The sequence below is a fragment of the Doryrhamphus excisus genome, linkage group LG2 (assembly GCF_037039965.1).
Source record: "Doryrhamphus excisus strain RoL-2023G ecotype Guam linkage group LG2, RoL_Dexc_Guam_v1.1, whole genome shotgun sequence".
In the NCBI taxonomy this organism is placed as follows: Eukaryota; Metazoa; Chordata; class Actinopteri; order Syngnathiformes; family Syngnathidae; genus Doryrhamphus; species Doryrhamphus excisus.
Window position 1 is genome coordinate 6,875,244 of NC_136358.1, and position 19,704 is coordinate 6,894,947.

Here is a 19,704-nt window from a genome sequence, read left to right on the forward strand (position 1 = left end):
CTTAATAAACGCAGTTTTAAACTGTCTAAACGCCACCATCAAGGCTAGGTTTTGGCAATTGTAATACACTATTTTGGAACCGCTTCTTTAAAATTGTTGAATAATCGTATAATATAGACTTTATAGGGAAATGACTGATGTCTTCTCGCCAGTACACACACATTCCTTCTTTAAATGTCCTCAAATAAGCAAATTGTTCAAGGACGTCAGTATTTGTATGTCAGACCAGCGTTACCGGGTTGTTTTCAACCCAAGAACATGCTTCATGTAGGGTGTCTTTGTGGTTCCTTCTCACTCTACAGTTACCAACACCTCCAGGCCAAAACACACTCTGGTACCGTGGGATTGCTGGAGGGAACATTTCCTCCTCCCGGTTAGAAAGGCTTGCGGTGAAATCTTTTACAACGTGGGAACTATAAGCAACATGGATGCGGCGTATGGCGAGTTTTTACAGTCTGGCAGCTGCTTCAGGGAGTCCGATTTGTAAAACGTAATGCGATAGCTGTGAATATTAGCACGGAGAACACAACTGTAGTCCAGACAGGTTCTTGTTTCTTGCGCCATGAAAGATAAACCGGAAGAAGTCTATCCGTTCAAGGTATATAAAGATACCAGTGGTTAAAAAAGACCCCCTAACAACTGCATATCATGGCGCAAATTTGGTCATTCGGCAGCTAATCCCAAACCAGATGATGGATGACTTCAACACGCACCTGTTGGCACTTCCAGATCCCAGTCCATGGCAACTGGACTCGGATCCCTGTGGATTATGCTTGTATTTGATCCCATTGCCTGGTGCAAAACCTCTAATGTAGTCCTGCTTAAGGCACCCTTCAGGCAAGCCAATGCATTACCCTTAAGCCTAGCTCACAATTCCATGTAAGATTTTGTGGTTATGCGTTTTTTGTCGTTCACCAATCGTTGCCTTTTTTTTTCCTCTCTTCTTCATGGCAAACATAGTTGTGGTGATCATGAAGGATTAAGATCTCAAGACGTATGGAGGACGAATGAAATATCTGAACATGCATGGGTGCAGTAATTACATATGCGGGATGCACATACACATAGGAGTCCTCAAGTGTGACGGATGGAAAAAAAACAACATTTTACCCAAAAAGTATGAATGAAAGGCACAAAATGTGTGCATAGAGTCTGTTAAGAACCTCTGCGGCCAGTTTGGGGCTTGAAAACCATCACACAGGCCAACCATAGGAGCCCATACGTAGCTTTAATGAGGTCCTGATGTTCAATAGTACTCACTCACTCAGAGGTTACGTTCAAACGCCTATCGCAGCTGTCTTCAGGGAGAGGTGGGGTACACCCTGGACTGGTGGCCAGCCAATCAAAGAGCACATATAGACAAACAACCATTCACACTCACATTCATACCTATGGATAATTTGGAGTTGCCAATTAAATTAACATTTTTGGAATGTGTGAGGAAACCGGAGCACCCGGAGAAAACCCACACATGCACGGGGAGAACATGCAAACTCCACACAGAGATGGTTGACGGTGGAATCGAACTTGGGTCTCCTAGATGTGTGGCCTGCTCACTAACCACTTGAACACCGTGCAGCTCAAAGTGAAGTTCTTCCCCATAAATGCTAAAAGACTGAGATAACGGATGTTATTTTTGATATTCCAAATCCAGTAATATGCTTCTCATAGACATTACATCTTTCCACCTTGTCAACCGTCATTTTATTGCATTAATTGAATAATTACCTGCTGTCAGTTTATGTTTTCATTTTCATACTTTACCCAAAATAACCGTGACCGTAACACCGAGATACGTAGCCAAATTTCTTTATGGCTTACGTTACACCCCGTTCACTTCGCATCTCAACGATGCTCAACAGATTTTGAAAGATTAAGCTGTGAACATGCATGCCACAACAGTAGCCCTTTCCTGCTTTAGCTCTAAGCTAAAGCCGCAATTTATATTGGCTGCTGATCTCGGGATCAAAAATAAAGCCACACTGGGATTTTTGCACTGGAATACGAGCTTAATCTAAAACTAGGGCAAATCTATTGATGTCAATTCACCTGCTATAAAGCACCAGGCTAATTATTGTTCTTTACTTTAGCTTCTGTTTTATTTGATTTATTTCAGCCAAATAATACTTCAAAATCAAGGTCTGGGAAAGATTACTTTTCAAAGCAAAAAAGACACATGAGCTTGCTTCCTATCTGTCAAAACTAGCTTCTTTATTTCTTAGCGCCAGACCGCGTTATCCCACCATAAACCTTTGCAAAATATTGATATTTCCGCATATTGAATTGATCCCACAGGAAGCTCTGAGTGCTTTGTAAGCAAGGTCAGCTCAATCTGGGCAGCGTCAACTCAGCCCTCTGTTGTGACGTAAAACTCTGCTTCTTCCTACTTCTATCTGGATATGTTGAAATGTCTGCAAATAAACAGGGGTGTCCAAAGTGTGGCCCCGGAGCCCCGGATATACAGCCCAAGGCTGTTTTTTTTGTTTTTATTGGCGCACACAATGAAAAAAATGCACAATGTTGGTGTACCTAATGAATTGTCCAATGAGTGTGACATGGCGGTCGAATCTCTGTGAATCACATCCCGTCAGGCATTACTTGGTTCTTATTTTTAGCGTCATGGCAACGGTAGTGAAAGACTGACATTGTGCTTTTCCGAATGATCCCATTGTGTGCCGACGTGTCTTCTTGTCTCATCATGTCCACAAGACAGCGTGTTTGTCGATTCACCACGGGAGGCCTTTATGAGGGTCTCGACTGGGCTTTTATTCGCCGGACTGCCAGCTAGTCTCTCTTACAGGATCTTTGTCGCCTCGGATGATGAGTCGAGACAACTGTCATGTATTCGATGCTATGCTATTGGCGAGAGTCTATGCTTGGAAAACTGGCGGCGCTTCCGGGCTGCCCACTTACTACTGTAGATGCTGTTGTGAAATTCAACACCCAATCAAAAGTTTGGAGACACTTTGTCATGTGATTATATGGGAAAGTGTCTCAGGAAAGTTGACCTCACGTCCATAACGTTGTGCGGACTTTGACCTAATTTATTCTTCACTGTTGTGTACTTTATAAATGTAACCACATGCTCGAATTACATTTAAATTTCTCAAATGGCAGCACAGTATTTCGGGTTGGGGAGCTTTGTGGTTTCAAGTTGACTTCTTTTGCCAGGACGTTTTATTGGCTGGCCCACAAATAAAGCTAAGGTTTATTATATTTGGCTTATTTAAACACAGTTGGAATATTAATAAACATTTGGTATTTCTTCAGTACTGTGAGCTGAGCAGTGACCACAGCACTTCTTTATTTTACTGTGTTGGAGGTGCTTAGTCACATTGATCGATGAGTCCTCCAACCGGTCAAAGCGAGTGCACTTAAATCACCCGTCCGACTGAAGTGCGAGGCAATTAACAGAAGAGACTTTACCAGTCTTAACGATGGGCAGTTATACTTCCTCCCTAGCAACTGAGTGTGAACATTCATCACATGCACCATCATTGCCCTAAATGTAAACCATGCAAGTTAGTTGAAACCACTTGCTCATAGGCAGTGAGGCAAGAAAAGCCCTTATGCTGCAAGCCGTCGTTTGTTATTGTTCAGTTGCACTTGTCAAGCATCCGCTTGTGTGGCCTGCGGTACCTTCCAGTGGTGCAAAAACAAACAAGATGTCTCGCGAGGCAAATTGGCTCCCCTTGAAGGGCAGCGCCCCAGCCCGCCATTGCTTCACTTGTTCTAGTTTTTAATTTAGCAAGAATTTCAAGTATGGGCTTGCAAATGAGCTCCCAGTGGAGACTTTGTAGTGTGTTCATTTTACACAATTAGCTACTCTTCGTAGCCTCTCATTTAAGCATTATTTAACATTTTGTTGCCTGTAGCAACACTTCCTAAGCTTTAATGCTAAAGCATTGACATTAAATGTTGGGTGTCAGCGAATAGAGACTCATTAATGGACTTTAAAGGCATATTGGAGTTTCTAATGTTGGCACAGGGGCCATTTGTGGCTCACAACTCATTATTTACTGGCCCACTGCATATTTTAAAAAGAAAATCAAAGTACCCATATGATAGTATTTTTCTCTTTCACCTACTGTTTATTAAATTTACCTCCACAAATCGTAGTGCGGAGGTTATGGAAAAGTTCTGAATGGATTTGGACGAAATATTCAGGAATTATCGGAAATGGGGTATTAAATTTTGGGGGTGCTTCAGATCACTGTCTGGATTTTTTTTAAAGGAATTTCAGCATTTCTGCATATATCTCACGGCACTTGGAAAAAAAAAAAATACCGGACAATTTTCCAACGTTGTCTTATTGTCACGCATTTTCCTGTCACTCTGGACTCTGCTGTTATAGTGAATGTGCCATGTGCTAAAGTGGACAAACTACTGACCACACTTGTGTTTTGCACTTTCAAAAGCAAGCCCCCAAAAAAAGTCAAACCACGACTTACAAGATTTGCAAGATACTTTACCCCAAAAAATAAGGCAAGCCCAAAGTCGCTTATAATAAGTGGACTTGGCAACACCGGTGTGGGAAGTGATTTTTCTCACATTTGGTGCTCAGAAACAGCCTCTAGTGACACACATTACTGTTCGAACATCATTAAAATATTGATTTTACATCATAGGGGACCTGACGTGTTGTAGGCTTGGATCCAAACTCTTGATGGATTTTCCTCCTTTTACAGTAGTAATCAATTAAGGTTGTAAATAGTAGCTTTTCCTTATTCCACACAAATAGTGGATGTTTGTTTTATTCCAAATTGAAGACTCAAGGCCACATTGTGACACAAGTTGGAAGAAAAAGCTGAAGTATTCAATGTCTAAAGAAAAAGTTAAATTATATTACAATGTGTAAGCTCTTATGGTAAATTTGTGGTAATGAGAGGTTCTATCCAAGAGGAGACTAAGGGCCACACTGAAATGAAATAAAAAGTGCCATTTAACATTTCCAGATGCTATTTGTCATAATTTATTCCAACAACAATGGCAGCTGACGCGTTTGTACATATACGCCTGTCACACTAACAGATTTTGCCGGACGATAATCTACAAATGATATGTGGCGTAGTAATGCTAGTACACCAAATTAATAAAGTACTGTTCCTTAACAGGAACGTGCCTCGTTTCGTGATGTTTTGTTTATATTTACTCTCATTTACCAAATGCCTCAGTAAGCGTTGACTGTTGGGGCAAAGGCTCCGCTGTGGTTTTTTATTCCCAGTTGGGAAAACTGGACTGGTTGGTTATCTTTAAGGTTAGAAATCATCGCTTCTGTGTCGTCATTCATCCTTAAGGTTTTCCTTACTTGCAGGCTGCAGCACTCGCAATGGGCTCCGTTTCCCCCCACTGGGACAAAAGGATTGAATGACTGACAGGAGGGTTCCCTCACTCTGGTCATTCCGCTATAGAACCAACACGCCCAGGTGTTGAGTTTAAAGAGAGAGGAGGAAAGCAAACACATGGCTGTAAAAATTATCGTGCGATTGATTATTGTGACAGGACTAAGTACATGAGATGTTTTATCCAAGAGGAGACTATGGGCAGTAAAAAAACTGGCTACTACAGCAAAGTGGAGACTATGGATTGGTTATCTTTAAGGTTAGAAATCATCGCTTCTGTGTCATCATTCATCCTTACTTGCAGGCTGCAGCACTTGCAATGGGCTCCGTTTCCCCCCACTGGGACAAAAGGATTGAATGACTGACAGGAGGGTTCCCTCACTCTGGTCATTCCGCTATAGAACCAACACGCCCAGGTGTTGAGTTTAAAGAGAGAGGAGGAAAGCAAACACAAGGCGGGAAAAATTATCGTGCGATTGATTATTGTGACAGGACTAAGTACATGTGATGTTTTATCCAAGAGGAGACTATGGGCAGTAAAAAAAAACTGGCTACTACAGCAAAGTGGAGACTATGGGTTGCACTGTGTTTGCAGCAGAGAAAGTCCCAAGTCAGTCAATAGGGGGTAGAGTCAAATCAAGAAGGTACCATGCAATGGGGAAGAGCGTCCTTCTAACCGTGCATCTTTAGCTGTTCTTGATTTTAATTTGATGAAGACTCGCAATTAAGATTTAATAGAGAAGAGAGAAACAAACGTGTCTTAAAAGCATCTCCAGGCTGTTTCTAAATAAACCATCTTCATCATAATAATAATCAAAACAATAGAGAGAAGTGAACTAGAGTGAACTGTTATGGAGTGTTGCTCAGCTGTGTACCTCATTACCTCTGAGGGTTTTTGCGCTTCATACGAGATGCTCATGGAACAAAAGGATTCTTTGACTAAAGCCACTGCCTCCTCAGAGCTTGATTTATGGTGCCCACCAAAGTGGTACTAAAAATGAAAGACACTTTTTTTTTTTGTTTATCCTGCGGTGCGGCTATCGAGAGGAAGTTGATTGATGACGCCTCAGCTCCCACAAGCAACGGTGGCCGCTGAAGTTAGTGCGTAATAAGGGAAGGCCGCCATGTAAATCACAATGCCGCTTCTTGCATGTGGCTGTGGGCCTTAAGGCGTGAGGGAGCACCAATAACTGCATAGTGTCACCCAGGGATGATGAAAGCCCTTTTGGGGTCTGGGATGTGTGTGTGTGTGTGTGTGTGTGTGTGTGTCCCACTGAAGGACACATTGTAAACCAGGCCTAACTTGGGGTGTACGCCATAAAACCTCAGTTTTAAGGTCATGGCTCAGTTCATTTTGGGTACAGTAAAAGAACCAAATGCAAAACGTAAAACTGCTTAGCTTCTGGTAATGGTTTCATTTATTTTTGAACATGCATACAAGTTACTTCGGAATGAATGTATTTGCGCATTAGTATGCTTTTGCTATTCCCATATAGCATTTTTTTTAATTAGCGCTTCTGTACTTTCTATAGAACAAAATGCAGTAGTATCGTCTGAAAATAACACCAGCTTTTTCTGCTTCTTTCGATTTTTGCATGATGCAACTCCTATATAATGTGTTTTTCTCCTTAAATGCATTTTCAGAATCAGAAAAGGGTTTATTGCCAGGTATGATCAAACACATACTAGGAATTTGTTTTGGTGAAATAGGTGCAGACACATCTATTAAAAAAGAATGAAAAATACAAAATATACAGAATAAACAGTATAAGTATATGTACATTTTGCAGTCCCTTTGTCATCCACGTCTGATTTCTCTTCTTTTGCTTGTCAGACAATTCTCTCACAGTTCTAATTGTATGATTTCATGCAAATATTTCCAAAGTCTTCATGTGCTTCATGCACATAATTTGCCCTATATGTCAAAGGGGCGTGAGTGCTGTTAACAAATGCGTAAATCCATGCTGTGTTTACAGTCAGGCTTCCACAGTGGACTTGTAGAGTTGTGCTCCAGCGACGAGCCTCTTGTGATGAGTAAATGAGCAATGCACGCAGCATGGGAATTCCATAAAAATGTGGAAAAAAGTATTTTAGAGCATATATGGGACAGCACTTGCATGTCAGAGAATAGTCATCTTTCCTGCATCGCACTGCAGTATCCGTCTAATGAGATGGATAGTCAGCTCGATGTCAGCTAGTGCAGCTGCACTCCCAGCTACGAGCTAGCTTGTACAACTCTGGCATCATCAAGCGTCAACACGAGAGTTGCCGATGTGAACAAACAAAAGTTCTAGTTGCATGAATGCAATGCTTCATGTTGATCAGTCCCATTGTAGCCTGCTGATGATGTGAAATCATAACGAATGTGATCCTGCCGTCTGCATCGTTGTTGTTTGTGAGTCGTGTCCCTTTTTGTTGTCTTGTTGATATGATCTTTAGTATTTTTCCAGCACTCTGGCTTCTGGTTCTCCATTTAAGCTTGATATAGATTTTGCAGTTAGCATCCCAAGTGCCTTGAATGTTTCCCTGCTTCCTTATGTCTTGTGCTTTTTTTGGCAATGTCAGCATTGCGATGTGGAAATTCCTATTTGTGAACTTAACGATAATGACAGATGTAGCGGTCTACGTTCAACACCTTCGAATGTATAAAGTTGGCAATTTGTTGCTCAGCTGAAGCGACATCCATTTAATCTACTTCTTTCATTGTTTATTGTGTCAATAACCTAAACGATTTCTAAAAGGAAACATAAAAGGACTGCAAATTGTTATCAGGTAATTATCCAGTAACGTATAAATCATGATTATAAGTACGGTTACACCCCTTGACTGTTTTTTTTGTGGTTCCGTTTGCTAAATTTTAGGGGGGACGTCTGTCTGCTTAATTGAACCCAGTCGTCCACTGTAACGTGTCATAATTGATCCCAGAGAGAAAACATCAGCAAACGATGTCATAAAACATGTTAGCATATAATTAAAGCTGACATTCACTTGTCTGCATTTACAGCACCGGCTATGTTTGTTTTACAAGCCTGGCAAGGTGTGCGAAATGCTTTGTTGCAGACGTCCAAGAGGGCGAATTAGTCATCAGACAACTACTAATTTATTAAAATGAAGCAACACAGCAGCTTGCTCTAAAAATATTTAGAAATATGCTAAATAAAAAAAAATGCAGTTTTTTTTTCACTCGTGATTGAAAAATAATTAAAAGTGTGAAATTATTTCATGGCAAAATTAAAAGATGCATTTACATAAGCAATTAATTAATTTAAAAATATGTGAATTAATTCATTTAACTCTCAAAAAATAATTTACCTAATTAATTAATTAATTAATTTATAATTTATTTATTTATAATTTTATTAATTTATTTATAATTTATTAATGTATTTAATAATAATAATAAATAATTTATTTAATTTAAAAAATATTATTTCAGAGCTCATCTGGCTGCCTTTAAAACCTCATAAAATATACACCATGGGCGCATGTGGAGCATCTCCACACACGGTCTAATTATGTTTGATTATTTGAGCTTCCAGCAGGGAGGAAGCTGCTGTTACAGCAAAGATTTACAACTCCCTCTTTTCCTAATTTAACCTCATGTTGTTTACATGCTGCCAAAATCCTCCTCTGTCATCTTTTGCTAAATGTGTCGTTCTTCTCGGATTCTTTTTTTCTGGCCTCATCCTTACTTCCCTCATGTTCTTTCAACACCTCTCCTTTCCATGTGTTCTGCCGACCTATAAGGCCGTAAGAAGGACATCCCTTTGTCAGTCAAGTCATGCCGCATACATGACTCACGCTCTGGCTCAAGAAGCCGAAGGGTTGACTCACTGTGGAGCATCAAGGCCAAGGTTAACAAGCTGAGTCGTCTGTACTATGAAATAATTGTGGAATACAATTATTTGTATAAAGAATTTAAAATAATGCTGCATTCAGGTCTGAAAGTTAGGGTCAGGTAAAGAAATTACAAACAACAGCATTAGAGCTTGTCTTTTTCTTTTTTGGGAGCCTCGTTTGATTGAAAAATCATGATATTACTGGGTACAAATGGTTTATTCCTTTCCCGTAGGGGGCAGTAATTCATATTATTATGAGCGTGTTCCTACAGTGCCATCTGCTGGACTGGGTGGGGCACTGACCCGGTGCACCCTGACTGCCTCTTTGGGATCTGCACCAAAATTGTATTTACTCTTCCTAATGACAAAGTATGGCGGAACCTTTTTCTTTTAATATTTTTGAATAGTCATACTAGAAAACTAAACAACGTCCAAGTTATTATTTATCTGTTCATTTAATTAATGGCTTCATCATAATAATGGGTTACATACATAAATATAACCTCTCCAATGCCAATTTATAGCGTTACGAGTGCAAGGTCCTGGTGCAGAGTGGTTTAAAGGGAGCATGAAAGCATGCACAGTGGGATGTGATCAGGGTGCGGAAGCTCAGGGTCGGAGGGCAGCACTCTCAAATAACCCCTGGCGGGTACGAACGGCCTGGTGTCTTTGAAACGGGAGGCGTCGTTGGCTGCCCATGCATTCTGGACCAGGCTCTTTGCATGCCACAACTCTCCGTCAGACACAGTTGTCATGTCAGGTGTTCGGCTATTTTTGAGACGACGACGAAGGACGGGCTTACGAGCGTGCAATGATGCCATGAACAGAGTAGGAGCTTGCTTCATTTCTGTAAGATTGTAGTGAGGATTCATGACGTAATGTGCTAAGCAGCAAAACATAACCCAAGCAAGTCTTGATTACTTCCGTTAAGCATAAACTACACAACTGATTCATTTTTTATTATAATTTTTATTATTTTATAATTATTTTATAATTTTATAATTTAAATTTTTTAATTATAATTATAATTAACTGATTTTCATTTTTAGACCTGTTGTCTTATACTATCCTCTGTGAACCAGGACGTAATCTGCTAACTACCGAACGGATAATATCCCACTCTAAAGTTTTCACCATGGGACGTTTCACCTTCTCCCGAATTTAAAGACATTGGAGTCCCATCATCTGACATCAATCTTTGTAAAACAGGCTGTAACCTGCAGTGATTTGACTGACATATAGGAAATGATTGTTAATATACATCAACAGTAGACAAACAGGAAGTAGCTTGCTAACATACTACAGCAACCAGGAAGTGACCTGCAAATATTCGACAGCAAACAGAAATGACATAATATAATATTATAATATTATATTAATATTATATAGATATAATATTAGTCATTATAATATAATCATAGTATATAATCATAGTATTATAATATATATTATATAATATTATATAATGTATAATAACATGACTAATATACGACCACAGACCATATGATGCCAAGCAGGAAGTAGGTTGTTAATATATGGAACCTAACAGGAAGTAGCCTGCTAACATGTGACAGCTGACAGGACGTGAATTGCTCATATGTACACATGACAGCAAACAGGAAGTGTCCTCTTATTATATGACAGCAAGCAGGAAGTAGCTGGCTAATATACAACAGAAAACACCAATTGATCTGGAAATATATGACACACATACAGGAAGTACATTGCTAATTTAGAACAGCAAACCAGGAAATTATTGCTAATAAATAGCTGTAAAAAGGAAGTAGCGTGCAAGCATATGGCGGCTGACAGGAAGTGGACTGCTCATATAATACTGCCCGTAGCAAACGGACCCGTATGAAGAGCAAACAGGAAGTAAATCGTGAGTACACAACATCAAACAGGAAACAGCACGCTAACAACAGCAACAATTAGATGAGCACAAATTACTTCTGCTTCCTCGGCGGAGGTCCACACATTGTGTCGAACAAGACTCAAGGGCGCTGTTGCACAAAAGCATACGCTTCATTTTCCCCTTCAAAGGGGAACTGAATCAATTACTCATCAAATGTCCCTCAGAGACAAGCGGTTAACCTTTCATTGCCATCAATGTTTCATTAGCCGCCGGTTTCCCTCACAAAAGTAGCCTTGTGGTAGTTAATGTAAATAAAATCATTCGTATTCTTGGTGTCTGCTTGCAGATCTTATTTATCAGAAGTTATGTAGAAGGGGGGAGGAAGAAAAAAAATATTTTTCATGAATATCTGCCAATTTGCAGGCATGCTTCTCATGAATTATTCGCATGTGCCGCAAAGACACATAATTAGGTACAGCTACCTGCTGTACTTTAGGATAAATGTAAGTCACATGAGTTCATCATGAATTATTTTCTTTGTATTTTTTTGGGGGGGGCCTCATTAGTAGCGGCACAGATTCCAAAGCCGAGGCAGTCATGCAGGTTCAAAACTAAAAAAAAAAAGAGGGGGGCTTTGTCGACCCACATTTATCTGCCGCCCGACATTCAGAACAATGGGAAGCTCATTTTGTGGTATAGAATCGATGAAATGCAGGCTGATGTAAACATAAACTATGGCAAACGACGCATTAGCACTAGCGTTTGTTTAGTTTGTGTTTTTTACTGTCAGTCCTGTATACCGAATGTATCCAAACCATTTCCATGCATGACATATTATGTCAAGTCCTGCTAGGTGACTATAAATAAAAAAACATGGCAACTGACCGCATTAGAGCTAGTATTTGTGTTTTTTGGCACTCTCGATATTCCTACGTGCCAATTTTCCTGCAGAACAAATTGGGTAAAGGACCCTTCCAACAATCCCAAACATGTCTGGCGGGTGGATCAGCCCTGCCTGTAGAGTAAAATATCAATTCTTCTATGCACATCTTGCATAATACTATTTCTTCCTTTACCCATCCACCGCCAGAAGGTACAGTTTTTTATCTTTACGTTGCCGATTCCGGTGTCTAATTATTATTATAATCAGTAGAGAGCGCCTGCTTTTTGACTCTAAGGTTACGTTTATATATATTTGTGCCATAAAATATTGTGATTGTGCTTCGTTTTGACTGACTTCACACTCACAGCAACCTTTTTCTATGATTCATTAAAATGCTTCTCGGTGACCCGGCAAGGAAACCCAAAACCCGCAGGCATCCCCACTAGTCATTCCCATCATCCATTCCCACTTTAGGATGAGAGAGAAAAGCCCTCTTGCTGACACGCTCTGGTGGCTTTCCCAACTTTTTCCCCCCTTCCCTCCTAGTGTGCTAAAATGGCGCTCTAGCACCATAATGACAAGACACAGCTCACCACAAAAAATCCAACAGCTCTGTCCAACTATGCTAATAAGACAGTGACGAGCTTCTTTTTTATCCCGGGTTCACTTTTGACTTTTCATGTGCTGTTTAGTGGTGAATGTCACACCATGAAAAAAGCCTAGCAAAGCTGTTGAAACCTAATCTGCAAAAAACAGCGCCCCCTTTTACCACTTCAGACCTCTGGTCTGAAGACACTAGCTGGGGAACTGCTCACAAACACGTCGCATTAGATTGACTTGGTGTTATTTGGGTCATGGGACTGGGAAAGCAGCCTACGAGCTAAAAAATGTGTAGCCGTCCACAATTGTCTCCTTTTTTGGTAGAGGATTTTATTGTCATAATTTGATGTTTTGAGTAACTTTAGGATTGTTCACCCTGGGACAGAAACGAAAAGTAGTATTCATTCATTCATTCACTCATTTTCTACGGCTTTTTCTCACGAGGGTCGCGGGGGGTGCTGGAGCCTATCCCAGCTGTCTTCAGGCATGAGGCGGGGTACACCCTGGACTGGTTGCCAGCCAATCACAGGGCACATACAGACAAACAACCATTCACACTCACATTCATCCCTATGAATGGACAATTTGATGTAACCAATTAACCTAGCATGTTTTTGGAATGTGGGAGGAAAACCGGAGTACCCGGAGAAAACCCACGCATGCACGGGGAGAACATGCAAACTCCACACAGAGATGGCCGAGGGTGGAATTGAACCCTAGTCTCCTAGCTGTGAGGTCTGCGCGCTAACCACTAGACCGTCGTGCTGCCAAAAAGTAGTATTGTTAGCGATTTTTCGATATAATCGAGATTCGTTATTGTCGACACGTCACTTCATAAAAGTTTAATTGATAAACCATGTGATGTGATGTGTACAGACAAGAACCCAAAACCCAGTCCCAAACCAGCGACCCCCTTTGCCATTTCAGACCTGGTCTAAAGGCACCAGCTGGGGAACTGGAAACAAACAAGCAGCATTAACTTGACTTGGCTGCATTTTGGTGTCTGCGTGCCTGCCTGGAATTGGGTGTCTTCGCCAGACACTATCACCTTCTCTGGCGGTGCATTTAATCCAGACGCCCACCCCATTCCCGGGGCAGTCCACGGGCAGCATGTGCTTGGACTCCTTTGGGAAATTGGGCTAATGAGGCATTCCACCGATGTTACCATTCCAAGTTAGCAAGCCCTTTGTTGTTTTCCATGCATGTTTATATTCTGCATCTCATTTGGAGGAATGTTGATCATTCCTCATGCAAGCAAATCCAAAACCCCCCCTCCTCTTGTTCTTCACACTTTTTGACTGTGTGGTCTCCCTCTCTGCCACTCCTTGCCAGAGAATGTCAAAAGATGCAAATAGGCTTTTCATTTCATCAGTAAATAAATGACACCGTCATTCCCCTGTAATGAAATAATCACAAGGGCTTCAGTGAGCCCTTGAGAAGACACAGGAATATGATTCTTTACAGATGTTTACATGGCGCAAAAATGCATGAAAAATAGGTTCTCAAATGACCGCATGCTGATTTCACTTGGCTGAATCCTCTTTTCTCGTTCAGCTTTGGAGGGAAAAAAAACATAGGCTAAAAAAAAAAAGTAGGCTACGCTACACATCTTAAAATTACGCACTGCCAACTGAGCCTTTTTGTTTTCTGAGAATGTTACAAACGGCTACAAAGAGATATCATAGGTTTTGGCTTAGTGACGGGAAGAGATGTGCTGCACTGCAGTGCAAGTGTAATTACAGACTTGCAACAAAACAATGGATGAATCAAATGCTGTCAGTGTGACCACTGGAACGGATAACTTAATATACTGTAGTCTTGGGGACAAACTACAGACTTTAGAAACCATATGGACACCTTTTGTTGCCTACATCACAAATATGGACACAATTACTGGACTGACGAATTCCTGACCTGAGCCCTCACTTTCTCTTCTCTGTCTTTTTTTTGGGGGATCCTTGAAGTCCTTGAACCAGAGCCATTGTTTAAGAGGTGCATTGCGTTTCTGTTGTTTACGCTACGGGGGTTACTTTTCTATTCATCGGGTTGTTGAGTTTGGAAAATTAAGAAAAAACATTGCTGCAGGAAAAAAACAAAACCTGCACGGCGGTCTAGTGGTTAGCGCACAGACCTCACAGCTAGGAAACCTGGGTTCAATTCCCACCCTCGGCCATCTCTGTGTAGAGTTTGCATGTTCTCCCCGTGCATGCGTGGGTTTTCTCCGGGTACTCCGGTTTCCTCCCACATTCCAAAAAACATGCTAGGTTAATTAGCAACTCCAAATTGTCCATAGGTATGAATGTGAGTGTGAATGGTTGTTTGTCTATATGTGCCCTGTGATTGGCTGGCCACCAGTCCAGGGTGTACCCCGCCTCTCGCCTCGAAGACAGCTGGGATAGGCTCCAGCACCCCTGCGACCCTCGTGAGGAAAAGCGGTAGAAAATGAATGAATGAATGAAAACCTTACTTAGTATGTAGCCTTGAAACTTCACTATAGGAACCTTTTTGGGTGAAATGTCTACTTTAGGAAGGCCATATGAAATCGCTTTTATTTTTGTTTACTTCTGTGACAGCAAATAAAATGTGTTTTGATACTACTAAACGCAACTTTTCTGAAACATGTTCGCATGCTAAAATGAAAGAATGCTGGATGTCCTCCATTGTTGTCCTTTGTTTACTTTCTGGTATGTCTTTTGCAGCAAAGACAGCTAAAGCCATCCCAACTGTATTACATAGCTGTAATATCTAGTATCTAGTAGCGATGACGTACTATAATCATTAATAAGTAACCAAAGTTTTTTTCGTAAATTGACTTCCTGAGGAGGTGAGCATCTGCTTGTAAAAATAGACGCCTAATTGCGCCGGTGTTCTCCCCATTTGCTTTGTTTGTTTACTGCATGCATCCTGCAAAGTCTTTTCTTCTTTTGTTCATTAGCCTTGTTTGCATATTGTTGCACTCGGGCATGTATACAATACCTCTGTGAATCAATCAAGCCCAGATGTTGGAATCAGAGAGATGCTGCTTTTTTTGTTTTATGTACTCTCTAATGACTTTCCCGACCCTGCTCCTTCAGAAAACTGTTTCAACAGGTTTGTATTTTACTGCAGTAAAGTCACCGTAGAGACGAACGCGCTAGGTGTTGGCACGCTTTTGCATCGCTGACGGGTTTGAGTGATGCACACGCTAACCAGTCATGCTGGGTAGTGACTAATCATGGATGTTAGTTTCCATTTAGTTCGTGCTGTCAAAAATGAGAACCGGTGTGATCGTTTCATTGCAGCATTGAGTAAAAGTGATACGCATCACGTAGGCCCATAGGAATGCGTTTGGACATGGATGTATTGATTGATTCATTGATTCCTGGAGGCTTCCCCAAGCCTTCTGGCTGGCTACTTTCTGGGTGCTTCTTTGACAGCTGACTGGAATTGAACACTCCTCTTTGGAGAAGCCGCAAAATGTGACTATTAGTTTGTACTGAGTCCAACGGTGGAACCCTGAGTGTTGCATATTTGACATTTCTCATCACTCAAGCAAACACGTGTGGATGGGAACCTCTCAGTGCTGGCTGTGTTTTTTTTCTTTATTGACTTTTGCACACGCTGCACTTTCCTCTGCTTTTTAAATTCATGACTTCTCGAGTCGTGGAGAACCTGCTTTGCAAACCATATTGGAGGAGCGTGCTGCCACTTTTTTTTTATGCATCGCTAGTCTGATTTAAAAAGGGCGTCGCGACGCTCCGCGCTTCAACTCGGTGCTGCTTACTTGCCAAAACTTAATGGCGTTTTCTGCGACACAGCACATTCTTCTTTTGGAAAACTTGATGAAAATGCTGCCTGAAAGGGTGCTCAGACTCTTGTGCACTTGTAAAAATGAAGAAGCCGCATCTGGTTTTGGTAAATTTCGCACAAGTGCTACTTTAATTAATTTAACTATACTTGTCCTTCCATATGTTGAATGGACCGCCCACGCTATTACCTTAAAGAACCCATATTATACTGACTGACATCTGTAGCTGACTGATGGATAGATGTGCTTTATTTTAACATGTGTAGCGAAGCCTATGCATATTGTTTGAAAAGTAGAGCAAACAAGTGTGGGAGATGATTAATTTTTACTTTTTCACATCATTTCACATCCATAGGTACACATTACTGTTGGATCGGTTAGTATGGTAACTCGCCCAAAAACAGCTGGGATAGGCTCCAGCATACCCGAGACTAGCAGCATAGAGGATGGATGGATGTGTCTGTGAGACCGTACTCTGCGCCAGACAGGAAACAGAAAACCAAAATAGGAGCACAAGAGATGGTAGTCATATGGAGGTGGCAGTGCTCGAGGCGGAATTGGAACCGGACATTAGGTGATTTGCGCAGCACTATAAACCTTGCAATCCATGCTAGCCTCTGGTTTTGTCAGAGTCACTTGTTTGCTCAGGCAGGTGCTGCTTTTGTTTATCAGAGTATCACCGCAGAGTTCAGATCCAAGCAGAAACGGAAGTAACCCCGCTTCTCACTCGAAGACAGCTGGGATAGGCTCCAGCATTCCCATGACCCTAGTGAGGATAAGCGGTATTGAAAATGAATGGATGGATGTTTGTCCATATTTTTGTCATCTTGTCCAATATAAGATGCATAATATGTTCGTTACACAACATCAATTTGAGGGAAGAGCTACTGCCGCCATCATGGATGTTGGTAAGAAAGCCAATATCAAGCATCTCTACATTTTGCACAATGTTATTCCAGTTTAATATTATGTCAGGTCAAATAGTAGTCAAATAATAGTCATTTTCTGTGTAATTTATTCCAGCTTCTATGTCTGTAGTTGAACGACAGATAGTTGGCTGAGCTTCAGGCTTTATTTAAAGATGTGTAATGAAGCATGGTTTGAATTATTTTTGTTTCTACACAGCGGTGAGTACCCAGTCTAACTTGGGTTTGGTCAGAGGTGGTATCATATCCATGAGGAAGGAGGTTTGTTCTTCATGACGTCATGAAAAGTCACAACTTTAGACGTGAACGTTTGAGTGCCTCCTGTCTCAAAAGTGAGGCAAACAAGTGAGATTTTTGGTTGTCACTTTTGCATGATAAGGGACCTTTCAATGACCCCAAAACAACATCAACAAAGACTTAAAAAATGGATTCCTAGTTGAATTTTTCTCCCACAGCTCCCCGAGTGTTGTTGTAGTGTGTGGTGCTCCTTGTACAATAACAACAATCACACATAAGCACAATTTAATCATCAATTGGAGACATCCTGCCTTCCTTTTCATATCATTTAGGAGGTGAAGAACCTCACACGAATGCCTAAGTCCCTGGTTTTATAATCCGTTGTGGTTAAAGTGCTAAACTCGTCGTAAAATAAGATGGTTTATGGTTAAAGTATGCTGTGAGGAGACCCCCCGAAAGCTGCAGCAGTAGCAAAACCACTTCATGAACTACAATATGATCCTGTTTGTTTAACGCTCTCAAGCCTGAAACACAATAACAGGTCCCCTCTTACAGAAGTGTTACTACAGTTAATGTCCATGACGCTTATCCTGGATAAGGGTATGCTGGAGTCTATCCCAGCTGACTTTGGGGTACACCCTGACTGGTCGCCAGCCAATCACAGGGCACATACAGACAAACAACCATTCACACTCACATTCATACCTATGGACAATTTGGAGTCGCCAATTAACTTGCATGTTTTTGGAATGTGGGAGGAACCCATGTGAGCATACGGAGAACATGCAAAGTCAACACAGAGATACCTAAGCAGAGAATCGAACCCAGGTGTGTGGCCAACATCCTAACCACTACTCCACTGTACGGCCAGTTGCAGTTTATATAAAAAGTAATTGACACACTTTTTCAGAGACCGTCTTGGACAAACAAAGCTCATTAGCATTAAAGCTACAACGCACAAACTAGTGTCTAAACTAAAAAGATGTTTAAGATGTGTAAATTTCTGCATCGGGCGGCACGGCAGTCGAGTGGTTAGCGGGCAGACCTCACAGCTAGGAGACCAGTGTTCAATTCCACCCTCGGCCATCTCTGTGTGGAGTTTGCATGTTCTCCCCGTGCATGCGTGGGTTTTCTCCGGGTACTCCGGTTTCCTCCCACATTCCAAAAACATGCTAGGTTAATTGGCGACTCCAAATTGTCCATAGGTATGAATGTGAGTGTGAATGGTTGTTTGTTTATATGTGCCCTGTGATTGGTTGGCGACCAGTCCAGGATGTACCCAAGACAGCTGGGATAGGCTCCAGCACCCCCGCGATCCTCGTGAGGAAAAAGCGGTAGAAAATGAATGAATGATGAATGAATGAATTAAATTTCAGCATCAAGGCTTCTTTAAAATTGGTGACAAATACAATAATAATGAACCCTTAAAGCACATCAGCCATGAGCATTTGATCTGTGGTTATCGTCTTGGGCTAGTTTGCCCGTCAGCCTCCGTGTTTAGTGGGGAGTCAGGATTAGGGAATTGTGTGCTTCTTGTACTTGCAAAAGCCCAGCAGTGGTCCGTAGAGGGCATTGTAAAACCAACTCGGGCCTGTCATGAGGTTTAATGCACAGTCTTGTAATTTCATTGCCGTGTGAGGGATAGATGATTTGGCACGTTATTACCTCCACTAGCGGGCCTCTCTGTGAAGAGACAAAACACGGCAATTACCTCAGGGAATTGAAATGTCAAGGCGGATTTAACATTTTTCCAAACTGAGAAATTGGATTCTGGAGGACTTGCTAACTTTGTTAATGTACAAAAGGGCATTTGTTGGTTTTGTTCATGAAATGGTAGTTCATATGGTAGGCTCCAGGTGAACAGGGTTAAGACTCAAGTACCTGATGTCCGGCTAAAGGCAGTTTGCATCACTTACAGTGATTATATGGGGGTCAAACATAGATTATGACCACGTATACACTTCCTATCTTTGTACAATGTTTGGCAGATGATAGCAAATAACTATCCATGCCATTAAAATGATTTGTTCCAATTGTGTGAGTGTGCATGGTGTGTTGCATAAAGACAAGGTGATCAAACAGCAAGCTTACCTTCCCCTTCTGATGGTGTGTGGCAGTCTAGTTTAATGACCAGAGCGTTCACACACAGGTTTGAGCTACAGCTCGTGCCGACTTTTTACGCTCTTTTACATGTTACTTTTTTATCTTTTTTTTTTTTTTTCAAACGTTTGTAAT

The 19,704-nt window shown here is 41.3% G+C and overlaps 1 protein-coding gene across 1 annotated transcript in view; it reads left to right on the forward strand.

Moving 5' to 3' along the window:
- The window catches only part of col25a1 (collagen type XXV alpha 1 chain), a 100,292-nt gene that overhangs the window by 13,120 nt on the left and 67,468 nt on the right, over nt 1-19,704 (forward strand). The gene's annotated exons all lie outside the window — the stretch shown is intronic.